Here is a 14,487-nt window from a genome sequence, read left to right on the forward strand (position 1 = left end):
TTTCCACTGTAATATAGCCATCATTGTCACATTTGCTTATTTTATTCTGAAGATAGTTAAGTCTTTTACAGGTCATATTCAACTTGTGTTTAAACTACCCTTCAAAAGTGAGAGTTTTGAGGATTTAGTCTGTCATGGTTTGTTAAATTCACCATTATGCCTCTGAGAAGTTATGACTTGATCTGAAAGTTAAGGTAAAACTTGCTGTGGCTAAAGTGTTTACATAACCCATATCTTCTATTTTTGTCTGAGACACCTTTCTCTGGGTCTCCACAACCCACTTTTTGAACAGCGAATCCCTATCATTGCTGTCTTCCAGACTAACTGCTTTTAGGGGGAAGATTTTACTTTCAGCCTTGAGAAAAGCAAACTCACAACAGATATGGATATTCCTCAGCTGATTAAAGATAAAAAATAAGAGGATAATCTCCAAAAATACTGCCTTGTATTATCTATGACCAAACAAGCAGATGGGAAGAGCTCGGTCTTAGAGATATTTGCACCACTCTAAATGAGTACTATTTGTGTGTGTGTGTACGTGTGTGTGTGTGTGTGTGTGTGTGTGTACCTGGTTGAGGATAACCCAGTATCTATTCAACCATATATTTCATGGGATAACACGGAATACAAAAATGTATAAAGATTAAGAATTTTCTCTTCTAATTCATCTCCCAAGCTTTCAAAACCTAACTCTAACTAGTAATGTGTTACTGGTTCAAGTACTGTTACTGGTTTAGGGCTGGAAAAAGACCTCAAGATTAATTTGATACCAATATTATCATCGGGTAGCGACATAAAACATAGCATGGCTTTAACCTCCATGATTCAAAGATCATCTTATGGAAAAAAATTACGAATTTTGAAGATTTAACTATGATTGCTACATTCATCTTCCTAAAACACCAGTTTGATTATATAATCGTATCATTTCCTGATCAAAAAACCCTCAGTGGGTCCCCATCTAACACTATCTATTATCAGCCCCCACCTCATCTTTACTGAGCACCTACCTCTGACCCAACTATCTTAGCTACTCTACAATGGGAACCCTTTGACCTCTTTACTCTTCATTGAAACTGTGGCCCCCATTCTTGGTTCCATGTTTTTGCTCATGCTGTTTTTCTTCTGAAATTACTTTCCCAGCTCCCACACTCTGTAGCTCCTGTATGACTATAAAAACCATGAAGGTTTTCCTCCTCTGCAAAGTCTTCCTCAAGTTCTCTCACACATTTCTGATTGCCTAAAGGACTTAGCATTCTGTAGCCTTCGAGATGTACAGGACTTCAGGCATAATTTTGTCCAACTGTTCCATGTAACAGGTGGAGAAACCAAGGCTCAGAGAGAGCAAGGAGCCATTTACTCACATAGCGAGTTGATGAGAGCTTACAACCCAAATCTCAGATTTCCTGGTTCCCAAATAAGTATGTCTATTCTATAAGAGCAGGGTTTATTATTTGTGTTATTAATGGCTGTATCACCATGATCTATAACGGTGCCTGACACATAATAGTCACTCAATAAATACTCATCAAATGATAGGTTTGGGAGGCCTTCTCTTATCACCTATCTAAAATTTCAAATCCCCTCTGATACTTCTTATTCCCCCTCTTTGCTTTTTGATCTTAGGACTCAACAGTATCTTACAGTTTATATATTTTATTTGTTGTCTTCTTTCTCCCACTATAATTCCCCTATGAGAACGAGGATTTTTGTCTATCATGTTCACTGATGTAACCCGCAGCACCTAGAACAGTGCTGGGCACATAGTTAGTACTTATTCAAAATTTCTTGAATGAATGCTTAAACAGTTTACAATATTTTCTTCTGTTAAATGTTTCTTGAGCCTGCCTTGTCTCCCTAAAGAGACTGTAAATCCCTTGAAACCAAGGACCATGTCCTAGACCTCCTTCTGTGTCACCTATATCACTGGTTCTCAACGTGTGGTCTCCGGACCAGCAACATCAGCATCAATTGGGAACTTGTCAGAAATGCAAAATTTTGGACCCCACCCCATACCTAGTAAGTCAGAAACTCTGGGGTGGGGGGTCAGTGATCTGGGTACACATCAGGTGCTCAGTATATGTACTGAGTTGAACTTCAGTAAAAAATACAGAATTAAGTACTTAGCCAATAGCATACTTGCCTCTTCCTGGTTATTCCATGTCTGAGTAAAGATGGTAGACAGAGATTACACTCAGACTATCTGGAAACCCTGACTAACTTTGTAAGAGTGAAGATGCTTTCACCTTTGTTTATGTCAAAAAATAATGCCCAAGTCATAATGGCCATCATTAAAAAGTCCACAAATACTAAATGCTGGAGAGGGTGTGGAGAAAAGGGAACCCTCTTACACTGTTGATGGGGAATGTAAATTGGTGTAGCCACTACGAAGAACAGTATGGAGGTTCCTCAAAAAGCTAAAGACAGAGTTGCCATATGATCCAGAAATCCCACTTCTGGGTATATACCTAGACAAAACTATGATTCGAAAAGACACATGCACCCCAATGTTCACAGCAGGACTATTTACAATAGCCAAGACATGGAAACAAACTAAATGTCCATCAACAGATGAATGGATAAAAATGATGTGGTACATATATACAATGGAATATTACTCAGCCATAAAAAAGAAGGAAATCTGCAGCAACATGGATGGACCTAGAGATTATCATACTAAGTGAAGTAAGTCAGAAAGAGAAGTCTAGACAAATACCATATGATATCACTTATATGTGGAACCTAAAATACAACACGAAACAGAAACAGACTCACAGACACAGAGAACAGACTTGTGGTTGCCAAGAGGGAGGTGAGGTGGGGGAGGGAAAGATTGGGAGTTTGGGATTAGCAGATGCAAAACAGTATACACAGGATGGATAAACAACAAGATCCTACTGTATAGCACAGGGAACCATATTCAATATTCTGTGATAAACCATAATGGAAAGGAGTATGAAAAAGAATATATATATATATATATATATATATATATATATATATATATATATATAACTGAACTGCTTTGTTGCACAGCAGAAATTAACACAACATTGTAAATCAACTATACTTCAATAAAATATTTTTAAAAGAAAATAATAATGCCCAAAAGTCAGTTAACATACATTGAACACTTCTTGGGTGGAAAACCTGATACTAAGGCAGAAGGAGAAGAGAAATCAGGGCTGGACCCTTGCCCTCAAGACGTTTACAACCTGTTTGGAGGTGACAGGAAATCAATATAGAAAAGAGCCTAAAAAACACACGCACAGAGTAGCAACTGGAAACACAAATGGAATATACGTGCTTAGGAGATATTGAATGTGTGGAGTGAGCAGTCAGATGTAATCGTGGAAAGCATCCCCAAAGAACTGTTAAGTCATGTTTTTAGAAGTAGATACTGCAGGGTATAAACAGTCATATGGGCAGAAGGTATTGCCAACTGGAGGGAAAGGCATTTGCAAAGGACCAGACCTTTGGAAATAGCAAGTCACACAGTGGACACAGCAAGCAAGGTGTGGCTTGAGTGGAAACTTCAGAAGTGAAACAAGAGAAAGGGGGCTGGTGGAGAGATAGAAAGGAAAGGAAGGAGGGTGGGAGGGAGCAAGGGAGGGGGGGACGGGTTGTTGAGATAACAGGGTGGTAAATAATTCCTGTGTGGACTTCGAAAAGATGCTGAAGGATTCATATTTGATCCCGTTACCAATTTTTGGGTAGAGGTGCATATGGTATAAATGATATCTGTGGAAGCTTATCCCGGCAAGGGAGTGCTGACTGGTTGGGGAGTAATTGGAATCTGGGAGGCCAACCAGGAAGCTATTGTAGTAACATGTGATAGGCCATGAGAATCTAGATGGAGAAGAAGGGGTGAATCACATTACTGCAGATAACAAGAAAATGGTAAGACTCTGATGGAATATTTGATAAAGGAGGAGGAAGGCAGAGGAGAAAGTATAAAATGACTCTAGGGTTGCAATCTGGAGAGCTGGGGAATGGCGCTGCCCTCGACAGTGACTGAGTGGGTATGGACTTGGATTTACTTGTTCCGTTTTAGCTGGCAGTGATGGGTCTAAGCTATGTCCTGAGCCAAATGAAAATATGGCACCAGAGAGAAGATTTGAAACCAGACAAGATTTGCCAGCAAAATGGCAAAACAAAATGTAAAGGCTATAGTGTGTGGTTTCAGGCCTAATCAAAGTAGCCGAAAGAGAACAAATAACAAAAGAAAAATGAGACAATAGCTCTCCTCATGAAATGCCCTTTTTAAATGTAGACTTAATGATTGGTATTGACATGAAATGTTTATTCAGCATGACCTTCTAAGAAGCTCAATTTATTGCATTTAGACCCTAGAGTCTTAAAAGGGCTTTTAAAGAGTATCTTTAAATACTTAATAGTCCAGACAGAATCTTAAAGCAATACAGAAGCATACAGTCCCTGTTAAATAAGCAGAGAGGCAAGATAGCAAAGCAACGAGGCAAGTCAGTTACCACACAGACTATTAAATACCCTGTAATACAAGTTCAGATGAATGTGTCATAACCACCTAAGCATTTGCAGACAGTTATGTGTACCTAAATTTGAACTATTTCACTTCATCAAAAACTACTGGAGCCATTACTTCCGCGCGCGCGCGCGCGCGCGTGTGTGTGTGTGTGTTCTCTCAGTATTTTCATTGCCTTTGAGCTTTCAAAGTCTTCAAAATGGCATTCTCTAAGCTTGCACGTTCTATAAGCAGCCACTAAAGGTTTCAACATTTTAGTTATTTTATACATGAACCATAGTTAAACTTGAATTATCTTCTTAGATGTTCACATTAGTGGTTCTTTAGACTGGGGCAGGGTCTATCTGGAGAGCTGAAAATAGGTTGGTCCATTTACAATCTTATACCTTATACCTTAGATATTATAACTTAGATATACATACATAAAATACATAAAAGAAAAAAGTAGGCACCAAAGCCCTAAAAAAAACCTGTTTATGTGCTTTTTTTCCTGATTCACTGGACAAATTATCTTGAGTGAGAGGAAGCCTCTTTTTTCAGCCAAGTCATTAAAAAAAAAAAAAAAAGAAAAACAATGATTCTAATGGAGACAGATGGATTCTAGCTAATTCCGAGAAGCAACAAGATGTAATTTTAACCAATTTTTAAAACCAAAATGAAAAACAACTCTAGTGTACTGTATGTCAAACAATATTCATTTAACCTTAAAAGCCACATGTGTTGTTTATTCAAACCTCAATTATACTCTGAGTGGTACCCTATGGAGATGGAATGGCTTGGCTTTCTGGTAATGGGAGAAATGGAGAACAAGTATTTGAAAAATGGTCAAGAGCTAGGCTAAAATTCAGACTGTTTATAACTCCCATTGCTCCCATTAATCTCTGGTTGGCCGAAGCAGGTCACAGAAGTAAACCCTGTTCTCTCAAAAGGACTAAGTGTACAATGAGATTATGAGATACCATGAAGATAAACCTCAGACAGCAAAACTACGCCAGCATGTGGCCACTTCTGAACCACACACAACATCATAAATAGGGTGCCCATAGGTCCTGATTTATCTGGGACAGCCCAGTTTTATGCCTGTTTCTCTGACAGGCATAATTATTAAGATTGCCTCTCTCACTTTCAAAAGTGTCTCGCTTTGGACAATAAATTATATGGTTACTCTAATCATAAGGCAGATAGAAATTTTAAATGAATCCCCGAGACAGGGGGAAGTGATCTCCGTGACAAGGGAAACTGATCTCTGTATTTCAGAGGAACAAGTTGAAATCAGCAGAATCAAGGCAAATGGTTAAGGGTTTTCGAGGAAAAGTGGGAGAGGGCAGAGAGGAAGAAACTGATGGTGAAGTCTCCACCTACTACGTGCCAGGTTCCCTGGTGGGCCACTTTACAGCCAGTATTCAATACCCAAGCTGGAGACGAAAGAGGGGATGGAAGCAGATGGCTCTGGGGAGGCTTCCGTCAAATATCTACTTCTACAAATTCTGTGGAGAGGGATCAAGCATGCTGAAATTTGAGGGAAGCTTTAAAGAACACTGGTATAAGGATTCGGCATTGGTAGACATGTGAGCTCCCAATGATACATAGTATTGAAGACGCCCTCCAGTGTCTCATAAAGTGGACAATTTTTTTAGAAAATACCTTGTTGTCAAATAAAGCACTTTATTGCCTGGGCTGCCAATACAAGCTCTTAGCATTTTAAACAAAATATCTGCTTGAGAAATACTAAGACGCAGACAAGGGAGGTGGGGGGACTCCTGCCCACAGTGGCAAGCCAAATCCAAAGAAGAGTACTAAAATATCTAGAAAAATCAGAAATGTGTGTTTTTTTAAAAGTGCATTGTGAGAGTGCATATGTTTGCAGGAGGGCATCATGGGAGAGGGAATAAAGCAACTTAGCCAGTGCCCACGACCCACATTCTGCTCTTTCAATGGAGATGTGGTTAAACAGATCCAAGTTCATGGTTAGAAATGGGGTCTTTGCGTCCCAGAGTGGTCCCAATGAATCTGCTGGAAGTGTTAGCATATCTGGCCCCTGGGAGCACAGTCATCACAAAGTCTGCTCCTCCCGGTAGCCTCAGAGTTAAGAGTGCCGGAGGTTGCTTCACATCCCCAAGCTGAGAGGCATCATAGTAATAACGGCGAAGAAAACAGCCTGGAGCCAGACTGCGTGGGTCCAAATCCTGGCTCTTCCCCTTCTCACCTGTGTGGCTCTGGGCAAGTGAATGAACCTCTCTGTGCCTCAGTTGATAAAATGGAGACAATAATACATATCCCATAGGGTTGTGAAGATAAAATGAATTAGTATATGCAAAGAGCTTAGAACAGCGCCCGGTACACTGTTATGTCAGTGTTAGCTATCATTCCCCCTCCCTCTTCTTCCCATCCTTTCCCTCCACTTCTTCCTTCTTCTCAAGAGTAGCTTACAAAGGGGAAAACCCAACTTAAGGGACCCTCACAAGGGTACTATGCGTTTAACAAAGGAAAGCGTCTGTATTAAACAAACAAGTGAAGCCTAGCAGAAAGAGAAAAGGAGTTTGCGTTTTAATTAAACCCCTTTTTCTCTCTTGGCTTAAAGTAATGCTAGAGAGGACAGATGTCTGCTTCTTTGGGAGGCAGTGCAATTTACATACTCATAAAGTGGAGTGGTAAAACTCCAAGTACCCAAATAAAGTACAGTCCTGTGCTACCACATTCATAAATGGAAAAGAGCAAGCACGATGGAAAAGGGAAACTCAGTGATCCACCAATGTTTACTGCCTTGTCAACCTGGAAATGAAAAGCAGTCAGTTTAAGGTCCTTCTTCTTTCCACTTTGGCTTCCTGGCCCCATCCAAAGAGGACTGGACTACTTGGTGGGAGAAGGAGACGTGGGTCTGGTTTTAATAGCCAAAGCTAAGGGAAAAGTGGATGTAGCTATTCCAGCAATTTGCTTAAACCAACTGGATAGTTATATCAATTTTCCACTTTGCTTGCACCATGGAGACCTGGACTTTGTAAGTTCTTACAGTTATAATGTAGATAATATTCAAATATGATTCCTCCGCCTATCACTCTTCTTCCTCTTTTTCCTCTGTTTATACTGTCAGTCAAGAAATCAGATTAATTTCCACAAATGTTGCAGTCTAATTTCGTGAAAACTATTCTAATAAGAGTAATGGGCATACCCAGCAGTGTGTTTCTGGGCAGTCATGGTATCCCTTGAAGTAGTTAGAAGGACAAGGCTGAAAGAAGAGTGGCTTTAACCACCCGTGAAGAAATAATTGCTCTGAAATGCTTCACTGGGAATTTCTTATTTTTATTGTAGAGCCAGACTCATACACACATGAAAAACCCTCCAACCCAGCAACAGGATGGGGCATTATTGACCTTGACAGGATATCCCAGATGGCCAGTTAAGAATCATCACTCTTAATTTGTTAAACTCAGTATGAAAGTCAATGCTGTCCCATCCACCGTCTGAGGGGTTTTCTGTCCAAGAAGAAACATTCTAGACATAAAAGACATGCCAGGAAGGAACATGATGACCTCAGAGGGGTGGGAGTCCTGTGATAGTCAGCAAGCATGTGGAGGTGAATTCTGAGTGCAAGGGATGGAAAGAGAACAAAAACCACCTGCAAGTTTCCATAGAAGGAGAAAGCTTCCAGTTGCGGTTTAGAAGAAGAGGAGAGGTAGACAAGGATAGAAAATCCCTAAGATGAACATGAATGACTCACTTTTGAAAAGGAATTACTACTGGTAGTCAGACTCTTCTATAGCTATGAAAAGACTGGAGTGTTTCAATACATTTTGAAGTTTAGGTGACACATACAAAGTAGTGTTTCTCATTAGCAATGTTTCCTTCCTATCATTATGACCAGGAGATGGTAGTGTTTCTGTAGAAAATGTGGGCAAAACCAAAAAGAGCTCTAGACTGATATGTGAGGATCTATATTTGGAGTGTTATTTTCTCTAGTTTCCTGTGATTTTGAAAGCTTTGAAAAATTTGGTAGATTTTTGTGATGTTAAAAAAATCAAATATCTCACATACCACTTCCCTCGAGATCTCTGGGTTCCAGCCAAGATGGCGTCTGAGGTGTAATTTTGCTGCTTTTTGGAAAGAGAAATCAAGAGTCTTACATGAAATGGCAGTTGTCTTGAACACTGACAAATTGCCTTTAAACAGTTGCTTCCAGTTTCAGTCACCTTGAAGGAGTTAGCAAAAATATCTCAATTTCATAAAAAGAGATTCAATTGTCATGCTGGGCTCACTGGAGATGTTTTGGAGAAATGGGCTTGGGATGAGTAAACTGTGAGGTCAGTTATTTCTCCTGCCTCCCTCCCTAGCCAGCACTGCACTTGGAGTGCTTGTCAAAAGCTTTTCATAACTGTGGCTCTCTTTCCTTTTAACAAATCCATCACAAGCTATATACTTAATACTATGCTAGGGGATACAGAGGAAGAAGATGGTCCTTTCCTTATAGAGCTTCCCAGTTGAGGAGCCAAGATCCACAAAACAGTGAACAGTACAAGAAATATTTTTAAATGCTGTATTCTACAATCAGACCAAGCCCTGAAAGTGGTCAAACAAGGAGACCAATGAGGACTAGAGTGATCAGGTAAGGCTATTTAGAAGAGATGCAATGTCAGCTGGGGTCTTGAAAGATGGGTAGGATCCTAATTGGTAGAAGGGAGGTGGGAAACTATTCCAAGCTTGTGGGGAGTAAGAGTCAAGAGAGGCACATAACAGGAGGTAGGATCAAGATGGCAGCGTAAGAAGATCCTGAACTCACCTCCCATGGGCATACCAAAATTACAGCTACTTACAGAGCAACCATCTCTGAGAGTGACCTGAAGACTAGCAGAAAAGATTTTCCATAACTAAAGATATAAAGAAAGAACCACAACGAGACAGGTAAGGGGGTGGAGATTCTGTCTAGTTGGGACCCACGCTCCTGGCAAGGTGACCCATAAGTGGGAGGGATATAAACACAAATGTCCTACCCAAGGAGTGAGGGCTCCACATTGGACTCCCCAGCCCAGGGTTCCCACACCACACCAGGAAGACAAGCACTCAAAACATCTGGTTTTGAAAACCAGTGGGGCTTACATTTAGGAGAGCTGGAGGGCTGAAGGAAACTGAGACTCTGCTCTTAAAGGGTGTGTGCAAAAATTCATTCACTCCAAGTACCAGCACAGAGGCAGTAATTTGAAAGGCACCTGGGTCAGACCAACTTGCTGATCTTGGAGAGCCTCCCAGAGAAGCAGAAGGCAACTGGGACTCTCCTGGAGACATAGATGCTGGTGGTAGCCCTTACTGTAAGCTCATTCTACTGTGCTGATACTGGCACTGGCAGATACCATTCTGGAATCCTCCCTTTAGCCTCTTAGCGCTGGGGACCGCCCAACCCACCAGTGCACCCACAGCAGTTGTGAGCTACCGGGTTGCACAACCAGCCATGCCTGAGGCCTGCCCTACCCACCAGTGTACCTGCAGCATTAAACACCACCAGATTGCACAGCCAGCCTGGCCAGGGTCCAACCATGCCTACCAGCGCACCAGTAGCAGTTAGCTTTGCCACAACGGCATGTAGCCCATACAGGGGACACCCCTGCATCATCTGGCTCTGGAGACCAGAGAGAACCATGCTGTTGGGTCCCATAAGACATCTTTTACATAAGGTCATTTCTCCAAGATCAGGAGACATAAAGTCCCTACCTAATACATAGAAATAAACACAGATAATTAGGCAAAATGAGGAGACAAAGGAATATGTTTCAAACAAAAGAACAAGACAAAAACTCAGAAAAAGAGTTAAATAAAATAGAGATAAACAATCTACCTGATAAAGAGTTCAAGGCAATAATCATAAAGATGTGCACTGAACTTGGGAAAAGAATGGAAGAACGCAGTGAGAACGTCAACAAAGAGTTTTAAAATATTAAAGAAAAACTATCAGAGCTCAAAAATACTGTGACAAAGCAAGAGAGAGGCATGGACATATACACACTACCAAACGTAAGGTAGATAGCTAGTGGGAAGCAGCCACATAGCACAGGGAGATCAGCTCGGTGCTTTGTGACCACCTGGAGGGGTGGGATAGGGAGGGTGGGAGGGAGGGAGACACAAGAGGGAAGAGATATTGGAACATATGTATATGTATAACTGATTCACTTTGTTATAAAGCAGAAACTAACACACCATTGTAAAGAAATTATACCCCAATAAAGATGTTAAAAAAAATACAATGACTGAAATGAATAATACGCTAGAGGAAATCAAGGGTAAATTAGATGATACAGAAGGATCAGTGACCTGGAAGAAAGAGCAGTAGTAATCAACCTAGCAGAACAGAAAAAGAAAAAACAATTTTTATAAATGAGGATAGTTTAAGAGACCTTTGTTACAGCTTTAAGTGTACTAAAATTCACAATAGAGGGGTCCCAGGAGGAGAAGAGAGTGAGAAAGGGGCAGAAAACTTATTTGAAGACATAATGGCTGAAAACTTCCCTAACCTGGGAAAGGAAACAGATATCCCGGTCCAGGAATCACAGAGAATCTCAAAAAAGATGAATCCAATGAGAGCTACACCAAGACATATCATAATTAAAATGGAAAAAGTTAAAGAGAAAATTTTAAAGGTAGCAAAAGAAAAACAACTAGTCACATACAAGGGAAAGTTATCAGCTGAATTTTTAGCAAAATTTGCAACCCAGAAGTGGGTGGCAAGATATATTTAAAGTGCTGAAAGGAAAAACTTTACCACCAAAGAATACTCTTCCTGGCAAGGTTATCATTCAGAATTGAGAGATAAAGCATTTACCAGACAAGCAAAAACTAAGAGTTCATCATCACTAAACTGGACTTACAAGAAATGCTAAAGAGTCTTCTTTAAGTGGAAAAGAAAAGGCCACAACTAGAAATAAGAAAATACATAAAAGAAAAAAAAATCTCACTGGTAAAAGCAAATATATAGTAAAGACAGTGGATCAGCCACTTAGAAAGCTAGCATGAAGGTTAAAAGACAAAAGTTATAAAATCAACTATAACTAAAATAAGTAGTTAATGGATACACAAAGTAAAAAGATGTAAAATATGACATCAAGAACATAAAACATGGTGGGGGGACAGTAAAAATGTATTGCTTTTAGAATGCATTGAAACTTAAGTGACTATCAGCTTAAAACAATCTGCTGTACATCTAGATCAATATATAAACCTCATAGTAATGACAAACCAAAAACCTACAATAGATACACAAAAAATAAAGAAAAAGGAACCCAAACACCACACTAAAGAAAATCATCAAAGCACAAGGGAAGAGATTAAAAGAAGGAAGGAACAGAGAGAACTACAAAAACAACCAAAAAAACAATTAACAAAATGGCAATTAAGTACGTACCTATCGATAATTCCTTTAAATGTAAATGGCTTAAATGCTCCAATCAAAATACATAAGGTGTCTGAATGGATGAGAAAATAGAACTCATCTATATGCTTCCTATAAGAGACTCACTTCAAACCTAAAAACACATAGGCTGAAAGTGAAAGAATGGAAAAAAGATATTCCATCCAAATGGAAACAAAAAGAAAGCTGGGGTAGCAATACTCATATAAGATAAAATAGCCTTTAAAACCAAGACTGTAAGAAAAGGCATTACGTATTGATAAAGGGGTCAATCCAACAAGAGGATGTAACACCCACCAATATTTATGCTCCCAACATAGGAGCACCTGAACATGTAAAACAAATATTAACAGACAAAAAAGGGAGAAATTGACAGTAATACAATAATAGTAGAGGACTTTAACACCCAACTTACGTCAATGGATAGATCAACCAGACAGAAAATCAATAATGAAACACTAGTGTTAAATAACACTTTAGTCCAGATGCACCTAATAGATATATACAGAACATTTCATCCCACACCAGCAGAATGCACACTATTTTCAAATGCACATGGAACATTGTCCAAGAGTGATCACACGCTAGGACACAAAACAAGTCTCAATAAATTTAAGAGGACTGAAATTGTACCAAGCATCTTTTCTGACTAAGCGATATGAAACTAGAAATCAATTAGACAAAGAAAAGTGGAAAAAAACACAAACATGTCGAGGCTAGACAACATGCTGCTAAACAAAGAAAATCAAAGAGGAAATTTAAAAATACCTTGAGAAAATGAAACTGACAACACAACTTTCCAAAGTCTATGGGACATTTCAAAAGAAGTTCTAAGAGGGAACTTTATAGTGATACAGGCCTACCTCAAGAAACAAGAAAAATGTCAAACAATCTAAACTTACACCTAAAGGAACTAGAAAAAGAGGAACAAAGCCCAAAATTAGTAGAAGGAACGAATAAAGATCAGAGTGGAAATAAATGAAATAGAGACTTAAAAAAATAATAGAAAAGACCAATGAAACTAAGAGCTGGTTCCTTGAAAAGAAAAACAAAATTAATAAATCTTCAGCCAGACTCATCAAGGAAAAAAAAGAGAGGGCCCAAATAAATAAAATAAGAAAGAAAGAGGCGATGTTACAATTGACACCACAGAAATACAAAAGATCGTAAGAGATTACTATGAACAATTATATGCCAGCAAATTGGACAACCTAGAAAAAATGGATAAATTCCTAGAGACACAAATCTCCCAAGACTGAATCCGGAAGAAACGGAAAATCTGAACAGACCCATCACTAGCAGTGAAACTGAATCAGTAATCAAAAAACTCCCAACAAACAAAAGTCCAGGACCAGACAGTTTCACAGATGAATTCTACTAAACACGTAAAAAGACTTAATACCTATCTTCCTCAAACTATTCGAAAAAACTGAAGAGGAAGGAACACTCCCAACTTCATTCTATGAGGCTAGCATTAACCTGACACCAAAACCAGACAAAGACACCACAAAAAAAGAAAATTACAGGTCAATATCCCTGAGAAGCATAGATACAAAAATCCTCAACAAAATACAAAATGCCCACTCTTGCCACTTTTATTCAACATGGTAATGGAAGTCCTAACCACAGCAATAAGACAAGAAAGGGAGACTAAAAACATCCAAATTGGAAGGGAAGAAGTAAAACTGTCACTATTTCCAGATGACATGATACTATAAATAGAAAACCTTAAAGACTCCACCCAGAAACTCTTAGAACTATGGCATTTTTCACAGAACTAGAAAAAATAATCCTAAAACTTGTATGGAACCACAAAAGACCCAGTATAACCAAAGCAATCTTGAGAAAGAAGAACAAAGCTGGAGGCACCACACTCCCAGACTTGAGACTATATTACAAAGCTATAAGTAATCAAAATAGTATGGTACTGGCACAAAAACAGACACATAGATCAATGGAAAAAATAAAGAGTGCAGAAATAAACCCACACTTATATGGGCAATTAGTTTATGACAAAGGAGCCAACAATATACAGTGGGGAAAGAGAGTCTCTTCAATAAATGATGTTGGGAAAACTGGACAGCTACATGCATGAGAATGAAACTGGATCACTTTCTTACACCATATACAGAAGTAAACTCAAAATATATTAAAGACTTAAATTAAGACCTGATACCATAAAACTCTTAGAAGAAAACATAGGCAGTATGCTCTTTGACATCAGTCTTAGCAATATTTTTTGGATCAGGCAAGGGCAACAAAAGCAAAAATAAACAAATGGGACTACACCAAACTAAAAAGCTTTTGCATAGAGAAGGGAACCATCAACAAAAAGAAAAGGCAAAAAAAAAAAAAAGAAAAGGCAGCCTACTGAATGGGAGAAGATATTTGCAAATGATATATCTGATATGGGTTTAATATCCAAAATATATAAAGAACTCACATATCTCAATATCAAAAAAAATAATCTGATTAAGAAATGAGCAAGGGACCTGAACAGGCATTTTTCCAAGGAAGACATAGAGAAGGCCAACAGATACAGGAAAAGATGCTCAACATCACTAATCATCAGGGAAATGCAAATCAAACCACA

General features: G+C 39.1%; 1 protein-coding gene across 4 annotated transcripts in view; it reads right to left on the reverse strand.

Moving 5' to 3' along the window:
- The window catches only part of CHRDL1 (chordin like 1), a 115,816-nt gene that overhangs the window by 24,172 nt on the left and 77,157 nt on the right, over positions 1–14,487 (reverse strand). The gene's annotated exons all lie outside the window — the stretch shown is intronic.

The sequence above is a fragment of the Phocoena sinus genome, chromosome X (assembly GCF_008692025.1).
Source record: "Phocoena sinus isolate mPhoSin1 chromosome X, mPhoSin1.pri, whole genome shotgun sequence".
Classification (NCBI taxonomy): domain Eukaryota; kingdom Metazoa; phylum Chordata; class Mammalia; order Artiodactyla; family Phocoenidae; genus Phocoena; species Phocoena sinus.